This window comes from Triticum dicoccoides, chromosome 6B (genome assembly GCF_002162155.2).
Source record: "Triticum dicoccoides isolate Atlit2015 ecotype Zavitan chromosome 6B, WEW_v2.0, whole genome shotgun sequence".
NCBI classification, from domain to species: domain Eukaryota; kingdom Viridiplantae; phylum Streptophyta; class Magnoliopsida; order Poales; family Poaceae; genus Triticum; species Triticum dicoccoides.
Genome location: NC_041391.1, coordinates 15,716,975 through 15,740,700, shown reverse-complemented (window position 1 = coordinate 15,740,700; position 23,726 = coordinate 15,716,975). Strand labels below are relative to the sequence as shown.

At 44.2% G+C, this 23,726-nt stretch overlaps 1 long non-coding RNA gene across 1 annotated transcript; it reads left to right on the top strand.

The window, feature by feature from the left end:
• Positions 1 to 4,939: 4,939 nt before the first annotated feature.
• On the top strand, positions 4,940 to 7,205 carry LOC119324040. Its single transcript, XR_005156732.1, has 4 exons — positions 4,940 to 5,353; positions 5,696 to 5,829; positions 6,553 to 6,668; positions 6,789 to 7,205. It is a non-coding gene; the product is annotated as an uncharacterized LOC119324040 (long non-coding RNA).
• The last annotated feature ends 16,521 nt before the right edge of the window (positions 7,206 to 23,726 follow it).

Sequence of the window (23,726 nt, the reverse complement as noted above, 5' to 3'; positions counted from 1 at the left end):
GTTGGCATGGTATCATCATAATAGTTGCGGGAGAAAGTCTTCACTTTTTCTTCGCTTGTATCATTTGCTTATTGCGCCGTAACCATGGATAATCTTCATCGTTTATCAGGATGCTGGGGTCAGCCTTGACTTTGAAGGGAGGAATTTCATGAAACTTATCATAATCTTCAGGCATGTCTGTCTTGTCCTCCACTCCCACGATGTTCCTTTTTCTTGAAAGAACTATGTGGCGCTTTGGCTCATCGTATGATGTATTCGCTTCCTTATCTTTTTTCTTTCTCGGTCTGGTAGACATGTCCTTCACATAGATAACCTGTGCCACATCATTGGCTAGGACGAACAGTTCGTCAGTGTACCCAAGATTTTTCAGATCCACTGTTGTCATTCCGTACTGTGGGTCTACCTGTACCCCGCCTCCTGACAGATTGACCCATTTGCACTTAAACAAAGGGACCTGAAAATCATGTCTGTAGTCAAGTTCCTATATGTCCACTATGTAACCATAATATGTGTCCTTTCCCCTCTCGGTTGTTGGATCAAAGCGGACACCGCTGTTTTGGTTGGTGCTCTTTTGATCTTGGTCAATCGTGTAAAATGTATTCCCGTTTATCTCGTATCCTTTCCAAATCAATACAGTCAAAGATGGTCCCCTGGACAACAAGTACAGCTCATCACAAACAGTGTTGTCACCTCTGATACGTGCTTCCAACCAACTGCTGAAAGTCCTGATGTGTTCACATGTAATCCAGTCGTCGCACTGCTCCGGCTGTTTGGAGCGCAGGCTGTTCTTGTGTTCATCGACATACGGGGTCACCAAGGTAGAGTTCTGTAGAACTGTGTAGTGTGCTTGAGACCAAGAATATCCGTCCCTGCATATTATTGAGTCCCTTCCAAGCGTGCCTTTTCCAGTCAGTCTCCCCTCATACCGCGATTTAGGGAGACCTATCTTCTTAAGGCCAGGAATGAAGTCAACACAAAACCCGATGACATCCTCTGTTTGATGGCCCATGGAGATGCTTCCTTCTTGCGTAGCGCGGTTACAGACATATTTCTTTAGGACTCCCATGAACCTCTCAAAGGGGTACATATTGTGTAGAAATACGGGGCCCAGAATGACAATCTCGTCAACTAGATGAACTAGGACGTGCGTCATGATATTGAAGAAGGATGGTGGGAACACCAGCTCAAAACTGACAAGACATTGCACCACATCACTCCTTAGCCTTGGTATGATTTCTGGATCGATCACCTTCTGAGAGATTGCATTGAGGAATGCACATAGCTTCACAATGGCTAATCGGATGTTTTCCAGTAGAAGCCCCCTCAATGCAACCGGAAGCAGTTGCGTCATAATCACGTGGCAGTCATGAGACTTTAGGTTCGGAAACTTTTTCTCTGCCATATTTATTATTCCTTTTATATTAGACGAGAAGCCAGTCGGGACCTTCATACTAAGCAGGCATTCAAAGAAGATTTCCTTCTCTTCTTTGGTAAGAGCATAGCTGGCAGGACCTTCATACTGCTTTGGAGGCATGCCGTCTTCTTTGTGCAAACGTTGTAGGTCCTCCCGTGCCTCAGCTGTATCTTTCCTCTTCCCATACACGCCCAAGAAGCCTAGCAGATTCACGCAAAGGTTCTTCGTCATGTGCATCACGTCGATCGAAGAGCGGACCTCTAGGTCTTTCCAGTAGGGTAGGTCCCAAAATATAGATTTCTTCTTCCACATGGGTGCGTGTCCCCCAGCGTCACTCGGAACAGCTAGTCCGCCGGGACCCTTTCCAAAGATTACGTGTAAATCATTGACCATAGCAAGTACGTGATCACCGGTACGCATGGCGGGCTTCTTCCGGTGATCTGCCTCGCCTTTGAAATGCTTGCCTTTCTTTCGACATTGATGGTTGGTCGGAAGAAATCGACGATGGCCCAGGTACACATTCTTCCTGCAGCTTACCAGGTATATACTATCGGTGTCAAGTAAACAGTGCGTGCATGCGTGGTATCCCTTGTTTGTCTGTCCTGAAAGGTTACTGAGAGCGGGCCAATCGTTGATGGTCACGAACAGCAACACCTTTAGGTTAAATTCTTCCTGTTTGTGCTCATCCCACGTACGTACACCGTTTCCATTCCATAGCTGTAAAAGTTCTTCAACTAATGGCCTTAGGTACGCATCAATGTCGTTGCCGGGTTGCTTAGGGCCTTGGATGAGAACTGGCATCATAATGAACTTCCGCTTCATGCATATCCAAGGAGGAAGGTTATACATACATAGAGTCACGGGCCAGGTGCTGTGATTGCTGCTCTGCTCCCCGAAAGGATTAATGCCATCCGCGCTTAAAGCAAACCATACGTTTCTTGGCTCACTTGCAAACTCATCCAAGTACTTTCTCTCGATTTTTCTCCACTGCGACTCGTCGGCGGGTGCTCTCAACTTCTCGTCTTTCTTACGGTCCTCACTGTGCCATCGCATCAACTTGGCATGCTCTCTGTTACTGAACAGACGTTTCAACCGTGGTATTATTGGAGCATACCACATCACCTTCGCAGGAACCCTCTTCCTGGGGGGTTCACTGTCAACATCACCAGGGTCATCTCGTCTGATCTTATACCGTAATGCACCGCATACCGGGCATGCGTTCAGATCCTTGTACGCCCCGCGGAAGAGGATGCAGTCATTAGGGCATGCATGTATCTTCTGCACCTCCAATCCTAGAGGGCATACGACCTTCTTTGCTGCGTATGTATTGTCGGGCAATTTGTTATCCTTTGGAAGCTTCTTCTTCAATATTTTCAGTAGCTTCTCAAATCCTTTGTCAGGCACAGCATTCTCTGCCTTCCACTGCAGCAATTCCAGTATGGTACCGAGCTTTGTGTTGCCATCTTCGCAATTGGGGTACAACCCTTTTTTGTGGTCCTCTAATATGCGATCGAACTTCAGCTTCTCCTTTTGACTTTCGCATTGCGTCCTTGCATCAACAATGACCCGGCGGAGATCATCATCATCGGGCACATCGTCTGGTTCCTCTTGATCTTCAGCAGCTTCGCCCATTGCAGCATCATCGGGCACATCGTCTGGTTCCTCTTGATCTTCAGTAGCATCACCGTATTCAGGGGGCACATAGTTGTCATCGTACTCTTCTTCGTCGCCGTCTTCCATCATAACCCCTATTTCTCCGTGCCTCGTCCAAACATTATAGTGTGGCATGAAACCCTTGTAAAGCAGGTGGGTGTGCAGGATTTTTCGGTCAGAGTAAGACTTCGTATTCCCACATATAGGGCATGGACAACACATAAAACCATTCTTCTTGTTTGCCTCAGCCACTTCGAGAAAATCATGCACGCCCTTAATGTACTCGGAGGTGTGTCTTGAACCGTACATCCATTGCCGGTTCATCTGCGTGCATTATATATAATTAAGTGTGTCAAAAATCATTACAGAACATCATGAATAGATAATTAAGTGACCAAATTAGAAGTTCATCATCACATTAAAACCAAAGTACATACATAGTTCTCATCTAACAACATAAAGCTCTGCAGGAGCATCTAAATTAATTAAACCATACACCGAAACTATGTAAAACATTTCAATGCGAAAACAAATGCGATCATAATTGCAACCAATGTAACAAATGATCCAACGGCATAATGATACCAAACCTCGGTATGAATGGCATATTTTCTAATCTTTCTAATCTTCAAGCGCATTGCATCCATCTTGATCTTGTGATCATCGACGACATCCGCAACATGCAACTCCAATATCATCTTCTCCTCCTCAATTTTTCTAATGTTTTCCTTCAACAAATTGTTTTCTTCTTCAACTAAATTTAACCTCTCGACAATAGGGTCGGTTGGAATTTCCGGTTCAACAACCTCCTAGATAAATAAAATCTATGTCACGTTGGTCGGCATAATTTTCATAAACAATAAATGAACCAATAGCTATGAAAGGATAATATATACCACATCTGAATCATAGACAGGACGAGGGCCGGCGGGGGCGGATACCAAAATCATCGAGCTATATAAGATGGAATAATAAAAGTAAGAAAATTATACAAGTATCTATATAAATATACAAGTAAGATTTTTTTTTCTTTTCAGAAAGAAGATAAGAACAAGAGGCTCACCATGGTGGTGCCGGCGACGAGATTGGCGCGGGCGATCAACGGCGGTGAAGACGGGGACGTGACGTGACGGACCGCTAAACCTAGACAGATATTGAGAAAAATGGAGCTTGGAGGTCGAGCTTGGAGAGGAGAAAGCTTAAGTAGTGTGGCTCGGGCATTCCATCGAACACCTCGTGTGCATAGGAGGTGAGCTAGAGCACCACAAAGCTCTCCCCTCGCCGGCCACGAAAAACAGAGCACTGGGAGTACTCTGCTCGCGGGCGAGGGGTAGATATAGGCAACTAATTGGTCCCGGTTCATGCCACGAACCGGGACTAAAGGGCAGCCTTTGGTCCCGGTTCACTCCACCAACCGGGACCACTGGTGGTGGGCCAGGAGCGAGGCGCATTGGTCCCGGTTCGTCCCACCAACCGGAACCAATAGGTCCAGCCGAACCGGGACCAATAGCCCACGTCACTACTAAAAACCGCACTTTCCCTGTGAGTGGCCTATTTTCCTGTGAGGCCCGAAGCCCCTCACAGGAATACAAATATTCCTGGCGGGCAAGTGTTGAGCTCTCGGGAAAACAACCTATTTTCCTGTGGGTGTTGTACTGCCTCTCAGAAAAATATTTTTTCCTGTGAGTTATCTGGCCCACGGGAAAAATATTTTAAGCCCAGCCCGCCATACCACCACCGCGAAACAGGCCTGGCGCGGAAAAATCTTAGGTCGCGCGGTTTTTCCCCCCTTTGGCGCCTATTTTTCTTTTTCCTGTGTTGTATGGGCCGACAGCAAAAAAAACCCAGAAAGATAAGGAGAAGGCTCTCGAAAGATTCCCCGCTTCTCCTCTTTCCCCGTCTCCTCTGCTCAATGGCCGCCGCCTTCCTCCGACTCCCTCGCCACAGTCGCCGCCGTCCTCCACAGGTAACTCGTTCCAGTTCTGTTGCCATCCGCTCCTCCGACCTCCACCGCAAACCATCGCTCACCTCCTCCACCGCCGCCTGAGTCAACCTGCATCCGCTACCCCCGGTCGCCTTCGATCTCCCCAACATCCATCACCGCTCTGACTCCACCACCGTCTGCGGCCGCATCCCACCACCCTTGGCCCTACCCAGCAGGGCTGCCTTTTACGTGTTGCTTGCACCCCGTGCTCCCTCCTCCTCCAGATCCGAGTCACTCCAATCTACATGCATCAAGACGCCCCTATTCTTCCGACATGACAGCAGCTGATCTGTTTTCTTGTGGTAAGTCTCAACCATGGTCCTCCAAAAACAACAGTTAGGATCTTTAGCTGTTCATACAAATTATTTATCATTAATCTAGGTCTCGGTGGCAGGATCTTGATTTCCTATTTTTTTTGCCCAATGCTCGAAGGATTAGCCGCATGAGTGAGAAAATAAGGGCCATTTGCATATGTTTGGAGTGTGTTGATTTATTCGGTTTAAAGGGCTTTGTTTTCTCGTATCTACTACAATTTTGTAGGTGCTACTGTCAGGTGTACTGTTAGTACTCTCATTTTTTGATTTCATTGAAAAACTGAAAAGGTTCGTGTCCATGTAATTTTTATGCTAGCTATTTACTTTTAGGAACTCTCCGAGAATTAAGGAACCCTCTGTTTTGCTTGGAACACTTGGCCTAGTTGTCTGCCCCTCCTCTTCTGTGCTTTACAGCTTCTCCATAACCATGGAGAAACCTGAAGATCCAAGTGGAGAAAAGAAAGGTGCGTGCTTTCTGAACTGATTTATTGCATATGAATCTCAATGTTGTGTGTTTATATTGGCTTGTTAGTGTCTTATAATTGACCCAGGCAGACGCTGTAACCTGTGGCTTGCTTGCCTTTTCTGTTTTCTTTCTCCCACTGAATCAACGAATATGCAGCACAGTATGTGTTAAAAAAGCACTTCTCAACTTCAGATGGGTGTGCCCTCCAAAATACTGACTTCCTGTCTGCTTGTTTGAAAAGAACACAAGCTGATTTTGTTTCTGGAACTCAGCACACTGACTTACTCCATAGGTTATTATTGCCCCAACACAGATTAGTACTAAAAACGGAATATAATATCTCTGATGGAAGCGATGAGTGTTGCATTTGTTTTACTTGTTTTCTATGTCTTTGTGCTATCTACCAAGTTATTGATTACACTATCAGATAGATGGATCATGAGAATGTGTATATGAAGTATGCCACATTTTTTTGTTGCTTATTTTAGGGGGGGAAAGGGTAAGGCATCGTCTACTAGAAACACTTGGTTGGTTCGCTGGGCAATCTCAAAGCTAACATCTTTCTGTGGATTTAAGATTGTCGGTGTTCGTATGGATGTTATGGCCTCTTTTGTCGTTTCCCTATTTCTTTCGATAAGCCTTCCTGCTGGTGAATCGATGAGTGTGTATCACTTTGAGACTGAGAAAGCGAGATCAATTTCTCTTTGGGTTTTAAATTCAGGTTGGCAAGAAAGCTTTCTTGAACCAATGATGAAAGAGTATGTCGATGCGGCAAAGTTTTGTGGTCAAAATGGATGGAGAAAGGAGTTGGGGCATGACAAGCAAAACCTATCTCAGGTACCTCTCACACTTCTTCAGTATGCATGCTTGTCTTGATGTGGTGATTATCTCAAATACTATGATGTGTTGGTTGATACCTTCTTATTTGCTGCTTCCATTACTTATTTGATGCATTAGTTATTTACGATGAGGGGAGTACAAAGAGGGCCTCTGTGTGATTCTCCTTGACGCCTTCCCTGCTCTCCCTGCATGGCTTCGCCTCGCTCCACATCCAGGCCGACGCGAGAGGCAGCTCCGATCCGTCATCAAGGTTCCTCTCTCACCCTCTGTGTCGAGGGTTCAGTTCGTTCTGGTAGAGGAAAAATGTATAAGAAAGTATAACTTCAATACTCTGCAATTGTTATCTTCTTTGTAGTGTAGCCAGTCACAATATTGTCATTTGTAGTGCACTTGTAGAGTTCAGGTCCATGATATGCAGAACATCTTTAGATCAGTTTTCTCATACTGGCACGTAACAGCAGGGATGAATGTATTAAGCTCTCCACAATTCAGTTCCTCTTTTATTTTAATAGCTCCACATGTGTCGTCTGTCAACTCTATCGCGTACCAGCCATGCTACCGGACAAGATTTCGTCTTAATGGGCGCAAGGTCCAACTTGAAACTACTGGTGCATTTTTAGTGTTGATTACTCTTATTCATTTTTCATAAAAGCACTAAAATATAGTATAACATTCAATGATTGTTGTGCTGCCATATGCCATATCTCAAATTTACAAAGAAAATACTAAGTGACATTTGTTTCTTCTGTCTTGATTAGCCTAAGTGTTTTTCTCAATGAAGTGTATTGGTATTTAAATTATCAACAAGCGGAACAGATTATGTACCTAAGCACCTTACAACATAATTTTCTTAATGCTAACAGTAATGAGAGCATCAATATTGTAGGTATGGACGGTAGTATGCACACTATAATGTATGTTCTATTGATTCTGTATCTACTTGATGTTGCTCATCATCTCTTGAATTTTTCAATATTAGTTCGCATTGATGTTGTACATGACTTTGCAAGGGAACACCCATTCATCTCATATTAGCTTGGAGGATGGTGCTATGCACAACCATGCCGGCAAGGGCAACGCTGTATGCTGCAATGATTGTGATAACATGATTGGTAGTCTAGATGAATTGGAAACTTATGAACTGATATGTAGGTGATGGATGAAAATTTGGAGTGGTGCTTGTATGGATGTGTACAACTGTTATGTTATTGCCTTTGAGCAAGTAAACTTTTCACTTTTCTATTATAAGATGTCAGATCATGGTTTAATGGATAGATATCTACTATGATTACACTGATTTTGGATGATGTGGATCATGGTGATTGGATTATTTATAGATGTATTCTGGAATTGTTAATTATACCATTCAAATCCTTGTCCCATTTTTCCTGACAGTCTACCACGTAAGGAAAATGCATTTTTCCTGTCGGCTGGCTCCAAGGAAAGATTCGTTTCTAAACCTGACGGATCAAACATTTTCCTGAGAGTGGCTGTCAGGAATTACTGTCAGGAAAATAATCCCTGTCGGTTTACCGTCAGGCATTGGTCGATTTCCCTGTCATTCTATTCCTGACGGGTACTGCCTGTCGGCTGACCGACAGGAAATAGTTTCCTGACGGTAATCAGTATTTTCCTGTGGGTCTCTGGCCGTCGGGAAAAGTACAGTTTCTGGTAGTGCACGTGGCCCGGCCGGCCCCCGGGGCTCACGAACCGGGTCCAATGCCCCCATTGGTCCCGGTTCTGGATTGAACTGGGACTAATGGGCTGACCCGGCCTGGACCATTGCCCCCTTTTCTACTAGTGGTTTGACGATGGCGGTGAGAAGTCCGTTGACATGGCGCACGATAATGGTGGCCGTCCCTTTCCTCTCATTCAGCGTAATATTAGCGTAAAAGGAGTTTCTCTGCCGTTTCCCTTTCCATTCATTCAGCGTAGGAGAAACAGAAAGAACGTGAAAGACGGGATCAATCTGATATGGTCGTTTCCCTTTCCTTTCATTAACGGAATTAATGGTTCGGCTTCTGCGTCCACTACGCCCACGACGAGGACTCAGCTCCACGTTAGGTCTGATCCACTAATCACAGAGGACTAGCACACCCAAATTTGTGCGCTCATGCACGTGCTACCTTATTTGCATGCGGCTAAGAAAATGATAAGAAAGAACAACAAAGACGTGCACAAGATATGCTAACAAGATCTGGCACCGGACACATAGCCCGAATCGTTGGCTTTCTCCCGGAGGACCCCAGCGCGCGCGTGCGTTGCTGCTAGTGCACCAACACTTCGCCGGCCACACGCTAGAGGACTCCGATGCGCGCATTGCTGCTGCCGCCGGTGTGCTGTTCGTGGCCGCGACGGCTCGCTCCCTTGCCTTCCGGCGTCCATGGTCGCCGCGCAGAAGCTCACGACCACCACATCCACATCCTGACGCCCCCGCCATGGTCACCACATCCATCTCTTGCCGTTGTTGCGGACGCCATGGTCACTGCGACCTCTCCATGGCCGGTCCTCTCGGTCAGGCTCGGGCTTCGTCGCCGCCGGTCCGGTCCCTGCAAACAGGACCGCGAGGCTGGTCGGTCCGGTCCGGCTCGGTCCGCCGGCGGCCGGTCCAACTGGCGGCTCGGTCAAGGCCCGGACCGGCCCGGACCATGTCCACCCTGAGATGTCGCATTCTCCACGCTTAGTATAGCTTCAATTGATTGTTTTGCATCAGTACAGGTGAGAAGCAAACCCCTTACATGCTTCAGTTTAGCTTCCCGCCAAACAGCCTTTCAAATTTACATTTGAGGAAGGCATGGCCACCATCCTCGTCAAGGCGATTGCACATCGGGCAGATGGTATCCAGGTCAGAGTGATTAACATGTTACTACAATAGAACTTGAAGCCATCCTACGCTGCAGTGGCTAAAGAAGTTAAGGCGAGGAGTAGGACGTTTGATGAAGCCTATGTCGTACCTCAATCACAATGTCAATTGGGCGCCACATTTGGTTTGTAAATCCACCAGAAGGCGTCCGTGCTCATGTGACTTTAAATTCTGAGCACTAGAGGAGGTGAGCTTTCACTAAAAAAAGCTATCAGGAAAACAGGTGGTTTGATTGTGGGACATGACTTGGTAGAAAAAGGAGATAAGCAATATATATACTTAGGGATATGCAGGATTGTAAATGTTACATGTGGGAGCAATGGTCTGTAATTAACGCAATGGACAGCATCCCGAGCTGGCAGTAAGGTTCGTACAAATAGCAGCTACTTCCTCTGTCCTGGTTTACTAGTCCCATCGTATTCTGGGTCATATTTTGACCATAATTTTAACTAATAAAATACTACTCCCTCCGTCCCAAAATAAGTGTCTTGAGCTTAGTATAAATTTGTACTAGAGCTAGTGCAAAGTTGAGACACTTATTTTGGGACGGAGGGAGCATATGTTATACATAGCAAAAATAATATCAATGAAAACTACATTCAGATACGAATCCAACGATATAATTTTTGGTGACATGTATTCACATTTTGCTAGTTAAATACGTGGTAGAATTTTGACCCAAAGTACAATGGGGACTAGTAAACCAGGACGGACGAAGTACTTAACATTTCTGGTTGTTCTCATTCTACTAGCAATTGCACATTGAATTACTGATTTCTCAGTGGACGGTGCCAATTTCTAGTTTCAAGCTACTCAGGATAGCGCTGGATCATCATGTTCTTCACTGAGCACCATTGCCCTCCTTGCTGGCGTCTCCTACTCCCTAAATGCTTTTAATTTCAAATCCTCCTCCTCTTCTCATGTCATATTTCTCGGCTACTACTTCCTATGTATTTCTCATTTGAAAACCAATCTTGTAGCAGGACATCGTCGAGCTTGCCGCCACTTTGCTGAAGTTAGCGATGTATATATGCACGCCCATTTTGACGGTGGCAGGTAGGTAGGTTGGTGAGTCTATACTCTTTATTCGCATTCATCTAATGCCACTATATGATAAAGAAAAATACTACTACCTCTCTCTCAGTTTACAGGGCGTTCGCGTACCCCTAGGTCGTCAATTTGACCAACCTAATACAAGTCATATATTACAAAAAATATACCAACATAAACTATGGAGTTTCTACTTTTAAAAGGTATAATTTTTGTGTTATATAGTTTATATTAGGGTGATAAAATTGAAAACCTAGGTATACGCGCAAGACTTGTAAACTGAAACGGAGGTAGTAGATATAGTTTTACCCAACCGCAGAGCACTACACCCACGTAGGGACCAGGCCACATGGATGGCCTCGCTAGTGGAACATTGGTTTCAGGAATCCTTTCAACACTTATGAACCGTGCAAATTTGGGCTCGATGACAACTCTCTGAAAAAATGGCAAAACATTTGGTTATGTGTTATCTTAGCCCTAAGACATGTGATCTTGTGCAATTAACTCAATAAAATACTTCACACAGGGCCAATGGGCAAAAACATTGTAAAATGGCCATCTATTACTTGCAAGAAGCATTTGCTTTGCTGGTGTTGATTCAGCACCCTTGTAGGTCTACAAGAGTGAGCGGGTATGTTAATTACATAACTAATCATCAGCCCATTCCTTTGGGAACAATGTATACAACAAAGAGGTGTCTTGCAGGTCATATTCCAATTTGTTATTCTTTTCAATTGTTTACCTTTTTTTAATCTTTAGCTCACGATATTATTCAGAAATGTTTAACAGGATACATAGGCCATCAGGTGGCTCCACAAACAAACCAGCCGAACAGACTAAAGCGAAGACACAAAACAAGCGAGTATGTGAGTTTCTCCGTTTATGCTCTTATCTTTGTGTCGGGAGAAGACCGGTCCTAGCATGGTAACTAACATCATGGCCAGTTTCATCCAATTTGCTGGAAAGCACATCTTTCTCATGAAAGCGTCTAGATAGCACCACTCGGCCTGGTCATAGGCCTTCTTCATATCAAATTTAAGAGCACAATGCCTATGCTGTTGTGCTATGTTAACCTTCTTTTTCATGAAGTGTAAACATCCATACGCAATAATGATGCCGTCAGTAATTAACCTCCTTGAGGACGAATCCATACTGCTCCATGTATAACGATTGTTAGGACCAACATTACTTCCACTCCAATGGCCCAACCCAGAGTGAAACACACACTAGGGAGCCCATAAATCGATATATCCAGAGGAGGAATGTATATAACTGTCTACTAGCTAGAATCAACGGTGAACATGAACATGAATTTGGGTATGCCTACCACAGATCTCCTTGCTGAATTTCGAAGCATCCAACTTGCAACAATGGTATGGGGTATACACCAATTCTTTCTCTCTCTATTTGCGATGGGTGCAAACACCAATTCGTCCCTAGAGCAATTTCACGTCCATGCCTAAGAACACGAGGTCGGGGTGATGAGAGAGAGAGAGAGAGGGAGAGAGAGAGAGAGAGAGAGAGAGAGAGAGAGAGAGAGCAGGGTGGGATATGCGTGAGAGAGGAAGCTACGCAGTGGGGCCGATGTGTTTTTCTTCTCACCAGAAAACCCTCTTTAGAGTCAGACTTTAAAAAGGACTTTGGCAAGGGCAGTGGATCGCGTAGTGCCCCGTATATATTGTGGTGTTTCCCTTTCCATACATCTCTATCTCGTCCGTGTGTCATTCGCCTACAATACTGGCAGGCCACTGCCACATCTCGGTGATGGTGGCACTGCAAGCTCGACAGAGCCAACAAGGAGGAGACACTGGAGGAGAGCGGCAGGCAAATCACAGGGTGGGGACACACAGCTAGGATTTCCACCGCGCACAGTGCTTTCTCTTACTAGTTACCCCTATCCTACTCAGCCAACCATGCAAAAATTCAGAGATACCCCCACCAAAACCTTGGAACCACCATGTAAAATTTGAGACATATTTCGACCAAAACCTTGGAACAACAACAAAAACAACAAATAATTTTGGTCCCAAACAAGTTAGGATAGATTGGAGTTGAAACCCATAAAATCTCAAAATTTAGTCATGGTTGCAGCACGTGGAAACTGACTTCCACGGAGCCCTGTCCATGGCTATTTATTTGGTGATACTCCAGTCCTTTAGGAATCTCATTATGGACTCCTCACATGTCATGTTTGGTCGACTCGACATCTCTTAACATTATTTGCATATACTTTATACTTCTGCTATGCACAGATGCTTTTGGGGACCTGCGTTGTATATGCCCAAATCATCTTAGGTGATGTTGGACACATTGTCTTCAATTGGTGCTATCCCAACTCTATCATGTATATCTCGTAGTCTTTTCTTGTGTGGCCACATATCCACCTCACTGTGCGCATCTCTGCTTCATCTGGCCTTTTCGTCTGTAAAAGTATCTGGTGACTAAAAATGCATTGGAAAAATATCCAATGACCGACATGGTCCGAGCCTCGAGATGAATAGTAGGACGGCCCAGAGTGCCTATGCTCGGTGGGACCTCCATTTCTTGCAAGTCTCTACCTATGAGATGATACACGGCCACGAATACAATAGGGATCATCAACCCAAGATAAATAACTGCTACGAATATTGAGAGTATTTGTGCTTGGGACCCGTTTTGAATTTCTTCTCCACTAGTGCCTCCCTTTTGTTGTCACGCTACCTGCGGAGATGCTTGAGCATCGTGTATTCCCTTGAGCATCCTGTATTCCCTTGAGCATCAGTGAGCTTTTTCCCAATGTCTCCTACCCCGAACGGTTTTAGTTTTACATCCTCCTCTTGTCGTCCATGCGGAGCACGTCCACCCTGAGCAACTCACGGTGACCCAGCGACGTAGGCTGCAGCTGGACCTCCGGTGCCAGGGCGAAGCTCGCATCCACCGGCTGGCTTCTGTGCGAGTAAAGGAAGGCTGGGGCGAGAGGGGTGGCCTGGGGTCGTCGCCAGCGAGCTTGAGCTCGCGTGGCCGGCAGTGCCCACAACGTGTTTGCAGTAATGACATGCACAATAGACGCAAAAAAAGAAGAGAGAAAGGACAACCTATTTGGGACGCGGCTGGGAAAATTCTCTTCCCCATGCCAAATATTTCACCGCACCAACCCAAAGAGGCTGAAAAAATGCCTCCTGGGAGTGCAACAGCTGGAGATGCTCTTAACCGGCTGAAAACAACAACATTTATTTTTCCAGGAAAATCTCGACCGTCTCCTAGTTTATCCTTTATCTCTTGACCCTACTTTTTCATCTCTTTCCATCCTCTCTCTCTCTCTCACACCTGGTCGCTGACGCATTACATGCTAGCTGCTACCGCCACAACAAAGGAACGCCGCTCATGTTGCAAGCCGAGCTCGTGGTGTTATAGCATGGACATCTGCATGCAATTGGGAGCTTGACCCGGTGTAGACGAAGCTGACGATGCAAAGCTCAGACCGGAATTGCAACATGGTCATTGTTGCAGTAGCAACATGGGTCATGTTTCAAAGGGGTTGGTTTGTGTTGTGACCAGCCTGGGATAGCAACATGGCCATTATTGCATTTGCTGGCTATTTGAAACTCCTATTGTAAAGGTCCGAGGGCTATTTAAGACTCCATCCAATGGCTGCGGAGGCACTGGTTCTATTCAGATTATCATTAGGCCGACATGTAGCTCTGCCAAACAATATCAGTTCCTTTCATGAATCATGCTTAGAATTGGGCACTCTGCTAAAAAAATATCATGTTCCCGAAGACAAGATCATGCTAAAGAAATATTGCAACAGAACACAGAAACTCAAGTACTATTTCTTCTATTAGATAAAACATTATTTGAGATTTATATTGTATAAGACCGTGGCAGGGCTTGGCACTGATGGAGGCACTGACGCTCACATGATTTTTGACAGTCTAGTGAGCATAATGGTCGGGAGAGGTGATATGGTGTTGTCTTGGAAAGATAGATGGATACATGGTTTCACCGTGGAAGATATTGCGCCTTTGCTCGCTACTCGTGTGGATGTCAAAACGAAGAACAATAGGATATTCTCACAAGTGCTTGTGAATGAAAGATGGACTTCGGACTTGCATCCTGATACGTCATTCTTTCGCTGCTTCAACTGGTGCACCCTAGGCATGCCATTGCCACAGTTCAGAGGGATGGTGAGGCACCAGATGTGTTTGAGTGGCCTGCCACGGCTTCAGGCATCTACTCAGCAAAGTCCACCTACGTGTATCTTTGTCAAGGTCTCATTCGGCACAGCTAGGCACGTTTAAAGTGCAAAGACTTTGTCTGGCTCGCAGTACAGTACAGGCTTTGGATATCAGATAGGTGTGCTCGTCCCAGCCTTCAGGATATCCCCTTGGCTTGCAACACTTTTCTCCAGAAAGAGGATAATGTTTATCATATCCTAGTAAACTTGATATTCGCATGATCGCATCCTTATATTCATGTCCCGTCGTCTCTGTGAGCCACTACCTTTTCGTCTTCCTTACCCAGTACCAACCTATTTGATATTTGTACATCGCCGAACTTAAAGCTACGTACTGGGTGAAGATGTTGTCGTATATATGCATGCCCAAGTTGGTTGTTGGGTTTGTACTCTTTTTTTGCACTCGTTTAACGTCATTACTTGGTAAAGTAGCACATGTGCCTGCGCTTGAAGTGGCTTTCGACACTTCATAATGGTTTGATACATTGTCTTTTATACCACCGGTTAGAGTGAGAATCTGTCAGTCATTTTGAATATCATTAACTAAGAACAGAACATGCAAAAATTAAAATAAAAGGTGAAGAGCCATAAATTATATGTGGTTGATCAATTATTTGCCTCTCTTATTGACCAATGTTTACATTTTGCATCCTCTTCCTTTGATTTGGTTGTGGTAATAGTTGATCCATATCAGCGAAATATAATTATCTGTATCAGCTTGATAATGCCAGTTTCAAACCTGCATCATATTATGTTATAGGAGCACCAACATGGGGTGTTAATAATGTTGGAACGTTCAGGGACGCATCAAATAGAAGTTATCACTACACTTAATAAAAATTGTTCCAGAATGCAATGATGTTACAGTCATCCTAAGGATACATTATTGACATTTTTTTTAAGAAGGGAACTTACAAAAATCATGGTAAAAATCTAAAAAAAACGCTTGGCCTTAACCGTCTGACAACAACCCAGTATGCTCCGCCTTGTTTGTTAGCCACGCGTCCTCTATATGGACCCAACACACCACGTTCATTGTAACAACGACATTCGGTGTTCCAGGAACATCTCCACCAAAACCATCTCCAACCTTATCCTTTCTCTCTCAACCCCACTTGTTCGTCTCCGTCCCACATCTCTTTCTCACACCTTGCCGCCAACACATTACATGCTAGCTGTCACTGCCAAAACAAAGGAATGGCGTTCACGGTGTTATTACATGGACATTGCATGCAATTGGGAGCTTGAACCGGTGTGGAGGAGGCTGACGATGCGAAGCTCTGACCAGGATTTCAACATGGGTCATGTTGCAAAGGGGTTTGTTTGCTGTTCTATCTGGAATCTGATGAATTGATTGAACAACATATATATGTTGCATCAACAAAAATTGATGTTGGGGGCATGGAGAGGGGAACTTTGTACAAGTGTCAAACAAACATGAGCATGTTGACGATCAGCTATCCTTTTATGAGTGTAGTGAAGTGCTTGGATGCCTCTGCAGTGAAGGTTCGGAGGTTGCGACGAGGGAAGGAAGGACCTGCAAGCAGACTTGCAACTGCTTCTATCTATGTTGGGGACTAGCTGACCTTTTTTTTTCAAATATTCCGAATTCCAGGACTTAAAAGACTCTCTCCGTCACTTTGACGCAAAAAAGAGAACAAAAGTCAAAACAGAGCTAGTTCCATGTAAGATGTATTTTGACAACAAATTGTGAACACTAGTTAATATTTTGAAAACTCAAATTACTTTGCCTTGAGTGGTAGTACGCACGTAGTAGAAAGTTTCATCAACATATCTTTCAGCTTTGTTTGCGTCCAAATAAGCCAAATATGTGGAGAAAAATAGTTGTCTTCAGCTTTTTTTCCAAGCACCATTTTGTATTTTTTAGTGTTTTTCCTTCAGATTAACACACTCCATCTGTTTCAAAATATAAGGTGTATTAGTTTTTTCAGAAGTCAAATGTATGCATTTTTTTCCAAGTTTTTAGAGAAAAATATGAATGTCAATTACACAAAATATTTGTTAGAAGATCTCATATTTTATTTATTTTGTGTTCTAGATGTTTCATTTTATTCTATATAGTCTTGATCAAACATACACATTATATTCTAGAACGGTGGGAGTATATTCTTTAATAACACAACTAGTAGTGCACATAAGTTCAACATCGAACACACACCACGTGGGTTTGACCATGCACGCGGTGACACGGGGTAGGTCGAAAGTCTCTACAGGGATGTTATTTAACTCAAGAAGTTGCTTATCAGGGATGTTCTTTAACTAAGATGTTTCTTATCAGGGATGTTATTTGACCATGCATGCAGTGATGTGTGACTATCAGGGATGTCATTTAACTCAAGATGTTGCTTATCATCATTCGCAAGTTATTAAATTATTTTGCAGTGTTGACTTTTGTTTGCTCCTTGTGCTCATCAACTCTATGGTTGTTGTGTTTGAGCATGGAGTGTACAGCCTGTGCATGTCCGACGGCCAGATAAGCCGGTACCAGATCCATGGGAGTGGATGCAGGATGGTGGATTTGCCAGTCAAGATAAATTCAGTTCTCTAGCACATGAGAGACGTATCAACATTTGAACACAAATATAATGTTGTATATGTTGTTAGGACTTAAACCCTCTACGGGATGCACGAGGTAGGAAGGCATCTATCTAGTACAATATAATATTGCTCTGCAATTAGGGCTCAAATCTGCAACACACTCAACATCATATTGGTCCTAGTGTTTTCCGTTTATCAAAGTAATAACCAGAACATTTATAGCACTTTGAAGGAAACAAAAGGCAAACAAGTTACATCAAGCCATTTAGGATGATTCTAGCGTGGCAGGCATAGCAAAGTTCCGTTATTGCAAGACTCTAGTTGTACATTCGTGCATTGTAATATACAACACAACTAGGAATATGTTCAGAATCCCAACTGTGAAGAAGAAGCATATGTTTACACATGTTTTTTTTTCTTTATTCATGGCATTGTTGAGCCAGAGAGCAAACCAGACATAGGGAAGTTTGAAGTTTCGAGAACCCCTTTTGTTTTCTGGGTCTCGGGACTTTCAGAGGAGCAATGTTGTATCTGCTGCCACAGCTGCACATAAGGTGTACATTTTTTCCATGCTTTGTTTACTGTTTAGCTCTTGCACGCAGATGGATGAAACAGTGTTTAAGTTTTGATCGTTGTTGATTTACAAGTGAAATGCCTGCATAAATGAAATAAAAACCGCAACCACGTAACCACCATTGGAGGCTCTGTACTTGGTAAAAGAGAGAAATAAATAAGCAGGGTTATTCTGAAAAATGGTAATTAATTAAACATGATGCCTTCCTTACAAGTAATTAGTAGCTGTTACTTTGGATGATGATTTACTTGCGTATATAATTGGTCTTGCCGCTAGTCTTTCACTCATTTGCTAACAGAAGAAAATTAAACTCCATGTCTCTGTATCAAAGGATGCATGAATATCAATGCTCCACAATTTACAGAAAATATATGCATCATCTCAATGTGAACGCCCGATGGCCGATGCTTCCGTTTTGGCACCGGCAAAAGATAGCTAGCATATACAGAGTAATAGCATCTCTAGCAGATCCGCTACCACAAAAAACATTTGAGGTATACCGCAAAACACTTTTGCATTATACCGCAAGCTGTGGCGGAATAGATCCCTTAAATTGCTAGCTACTGCAAATTTCAAAAGCAACATCATGCCAAAATTCTTCATCCCACCATAGTGCATACAAACAAAACAGATACTTCACGCTAAAAATTTAATGCTAAATTGATGGGCACTCATCGATGCCTAGGTAGAGCTTCACAACCATCTTCCGGAGCACGGTGGCGAGGTCATGCTCCTCTCTAGCGGCAGCGGGGCGATAGACCACACCTTCTTCTCCGGCCGCCACCATGCGATCCGTGGAGATGAGCTCCTCATTGGTGGCGTGACAACGCTTAATGTGTGGCAAGATGTGCTCGTTGATCACATCGAAGCCGGCCCAAGGGTCCCGCACGGCACTCTGGGAGAGCCGGTCGTGGTCGCGCGCCTGCCTCAACTGCAATATCTCCATGGCAAAGCTACAGACCTCCGTGTTGTGTTGTGCGCGCTTGCGCGAAGGCGACCCGCACAGCTTCCACCAGCGCCGCCGGCCATCGAGAAGGTGAAAAAACAGAGGTGAAGCGGGCGAAATTTCTCGCCGGCCTTGTCTAGGGCTAGCAGCTGAGAGAACGAGTATGCGGGATCTGTTCGGGCCACAAAAATGCCCAAACCCACATATCGGCTGGTATTTTTCGGGCCGGCGAGCTTTTAGCGGAGATGCTCTAAAAAAGGATCATAGTAACTAGGACAAAAGGTAGACATGATGTTGAGCGCCTTCCTTTTGTAGATTAATTCAAACTTTAAGTAAGTATATTCTCTCTTTTATACTTAAGCTGCAGAGCTGTCAATCCAAGCTGCAGAAGTAACGCATAATAGGTTGGATAAATTGTTGTGAAGCTTAGCTTGTACTCCCTCCATCCCGAATTACTTGTCGCAGAAATAAAAAAAAGGTTCCCCTCAAAAAAAAGAAACAAAAAAAAAGGATGTATCTAGAACTAAAATACATCTTGATATATCCATTTCTACGACAGGTAATCCCAGGCATAGGGAGTATGAGACTCGTAGAGAAGCTGTGGTGTTATTTTCTGAAATACTGGAAGAGAAGTAAATATTATTGCATGTGTATACAGTATTCGAGAAACCAATGTTTCATTGTATTGCGTTGCAAAGGGTGGCAGGGTTACACAGGGTTTACCGGATCGACAACAATGGAGCAGTAGATGCTCCTGAAACCTGCTGACTCTCCACGTTTTTGTGAAGGAACAGGCACCTACATCCGTTTCCTGAGCAAGGTTCCGATTACACATGGCGCAGTATGGTTGTCTTCTCTAGGCATGCACGATTCATGGAGCTGGGAATTTTCGTCTTCAAGGAGACGAACCATGGCGGTGCCACCTAGTTTGTCTCCTATACGTGATTCTGAAGGACCAGCTTTGTTTCGTGGGCTGATCCAAGTCCGTCGACCTGTTTGATGCCGTGCCTAGCTCCTCCTATGATAGCGTCTCTCGTCCTTTCATACTACAGGAAATTGCTTTCTTGCAGGTGCCCTCTTTCCTGGCGTCTCCTATTCCCTGGCGCGTTTAGTTTCACATCCTCGTCTTCCCGCCCCATCACCACCATGAGCTTACTACGTCTTTTGTCTCATGCACAACCACCTATTTGTACCTCTTTTGTCTTTCTCTTCCAGAACCAACCTACGTATTTGATATAGGAAGACCATCAAACTTGGAGCTAGTTGGATGAAGATGGCGTGGTATATATGCATGCCTAGGTAGGTTGGTGGCGCAGCTTGATTGCCTCCTTTGCAGCTACTTTTCAAAATGCTGAATTGATTAGATGTCATTACGTGGTATAGTAGTACATGTTCCTCCGTGAAAGTGATTTTTCACGCTTCACGTACGAATTGCTTGATATACCACCACTGGTTGGAATGTGAATTCATCACTGAAAATATGATGCATCTTTTTAAAATGCACCACATGGAATAGTTTGTGATACTTTCACTCTTGTAAGTAGAACTGAGTACTTGGTACTATTTGGTTACAGGCTCTACATGATTGGATGCTTTTATCAACGCATTTCTAAGATAAGTTAGCCGTGGACCATTGCAAGTGCACATGGTTGAACTAAATTAAAACCCATGTCAAAATTTCATATCCACAATGTGCACACACCTTTACCAAGGCGATGCATGTTTTGATGGAAAAATAATTACAACACCACATGCTCTATCTACTAATCTTGGGGATGTTGATCATTCTAGACTAGTCCTCATGTGCATACAAAAAATAATTCACATGCCAAAGTTGGAATCTCAGTTAATTTGGAACTTAGAACAGAGTTGTAACATCACCTAACTCGGAACGAATGGGGTCATGATGTAATTTTAACCTTTAATTAATATCGTTACACATATTTGGGATGGATGCTTGGAATTATTCATATGAGTTTATTGTTAAACATATTTTCAAAAAATATATAAAATTTATAAATATGTTAAATAGATTGGAGATGAAATAATTTTACTCCAAACAAGTTAGGACAGATTAGAACTGAAACCCATAAAAACTCAAAACTTAGTCAGGGTTCTAGCACGAAAAATAACTTCCATGGACCCCTGTTCATGGCTATTTATTTGGTGATATTCCAGTCCTTCATGTCTTTCATTATGGACTCCTCACATGTCAAGTTCGCTCTACTCGATATCTCTTGATATTATCAGCATATATTATACTTCTACTATGCACAAATAGTTCTGAAGACCTGCGTTGTATATGTCCAAATCATCTCATATGATGTAGGACAAGTTGTCTTCAATTGGTGCTATCCCAACTCTATCACGTATATAATCATTCTGGACATAATATTTTCTTGTATGGCCGCATATCCACCTCAGTGTGCACTTGTATGCTTCATCTAACCTTTGCCTCTACAAAAATATCCGGTGGCTGAAAATGTGTTGGGAAATATCAAATGACCGACGAGCCTCGAGATGAATAGTAGGATGGCCAAGAGTGCCTAAGCTCGGTGGGACATCCACTTCTTTCGAGTCTCTACCTATGAGATGATACACAGTCAGTAATACAATGCGTCAATCCAAGAGTATCTGCACTTGGGACCCATTTTGAATTTCATCTCCACCGGTGCCTACATTCTGTTGTTACGCTACTTGCGGAGATGTTTGAACATTGTGTTTTCCCTTGAGCACCGGTGAGTTATTTCTTAGTGTCTCCTACGCCTAATAGTTTTAGTTTTACATTCTCCTCTAGTCGTCTCTCTATGCTACTGGCTCATATGTCTTTCTCATCCGCAATCTATTTGATAGTAAAAGATCATTGATCGCTTCTACATGGCTGAAGATGGCCTAGTATATATGCACGACCATCTGGACAGGGTAAGGTAGGATGTCTTTCTTACCCCACATTTCATAAAGTAGTGTTGGTATGTTTATTTCAAAAAAAAGTAGTGCTTGTACGTCTGGGGAAGGGAGCACACATTGCACCAATGGCTTGATGTTGATTTGATCATGGGAGATTGATCTGATCATGGGAGTTATTGATCTGATCTTATAGTACTTACTAGCCATGGAAAGACTGCTCTTTATGTGCTGGCAAACCAGGGCCGGTCCTGTGAATTCGGGGGCCCGGGGTGGTACTCAAACTCAGGGCCCCTTAATATTAGACATCACGACAATAAAATTGCGGGTCTGAAAAACGACGGTTTCCTGAAAATAGCAACAACATCGGTCGATTTTCCTAAGGAAGAATGCGGGGCGGGGATGAGAGTGACATGGCCGACCGCTGCACCTGGGCAAGGCCCAGGTTGTCGCACGTAGCAGGGAGTCGGGGGGAGGCACCCATCCGAAAAAGAGGGGTAGTAGAGTGATGGTCTGAACGGCGGCGGACCGACAACAAAGGAGGTGGCTAGAGCAAGCCAGTGTGGTATCGTAACACATGCCGTGGAGTATGTCCAGGGGTGGAGTTAAGAAAATCGGCATGGAGGGGGACTATAAGCATGATGTTCACGTTGCATCTAACCAATTGGCTTGATTATTTTTATGAATTAGCTCTTTTCCTATTCATCTCTTCCATACAAATGGATAATTGGAAATTTCCTACTTAATTGTTGATGTTTGTAACTTCTACAATTCATCCCACTTCTGTAGTTTTATAGTTACAAATTAATCTAAGGTAAAAAATAGAGCTATGGCACAATCAAAATTAGATATAAAGAGTAAACTAACATTTCTTCTTTACACCATCACTGTCATGCTTATTCGTGCAGGTGACACTAGCCGGCCGGCCATGCGTGGTGCCCCCATGCAGTTCTGGATCGCTGCCCTTTTCACCCTTTATGCACTAGTATTAGCTTTGATCAGGTGCTCGACGTTGAAGCGATGTCCATTGGCAGGCAAGCGGCGAACGTGCGTTTGTGCGTGTGCTACCAGGACATGGAGACCAGATCGCCGGAGAACAAAGCTGCAGACTTCATCGATGACTCGACGTCGGCACATCGCGACTCCACCTGCGACTCGCGATCACCGCCAGTCAGCCAGGGTAAACCTGAATCGGGATCGGAAAGGATAACAAGAAGACGTCGTGTAATCGTGGGCTATATGCGACGTGCACTGCCTAGGCTACCAGCCGCTAAATGTATTCCTGGCGCATGGACTACCTGCCTACGTAACATGCTTTTGGGGGCCCCTGGATTTGGGGGGACCTTGGCGGCCACCCCCCTGCCCCCCCTCAAGGTCGGCCCTGTGGCAAACAATAATATATCTGCCAGCTAGTATGGACGAGCAGAATCATCACAACACTGCTGCTGATACAACACATTTAGAGTTTGCTAGAATTTTTGACAGGACTTATATTGTTTATCATTTGTTTTGAAAAAATTATTCAGTGAAAGATCCACTAAAAGGACCACATCTGGTACATCTCAATATCTTGAGGATAATGAAGAGATTTTTTTTCAAGGGATGCGTCAAAGGTTGACGCATCAGGATCATAGATACAATTGTGGAAAAAAATGATAGAGTTAATCGCCGGATGATGGGCCGTTTCAGGAGATGCATCACTGACCTGGACATGAAAGAGCTTTATCTCAATGGCCGTAGATACACTTGGTCGAATGAACGGATGGAGGCCACGCTTGAGAAGTTGGATCGAGTCTTGGTATCGGTGGAGTGGGAGGCGATATACCCGGCATCTTTCCTTTCAGCCCTCAGTACCAGCGCATCTTACCACTACCCACTTCATCTGGTGCTGGAGGCAAACTTACCATGAGGGAGGCGTTTTCACTTTGAAACATACTAGATGA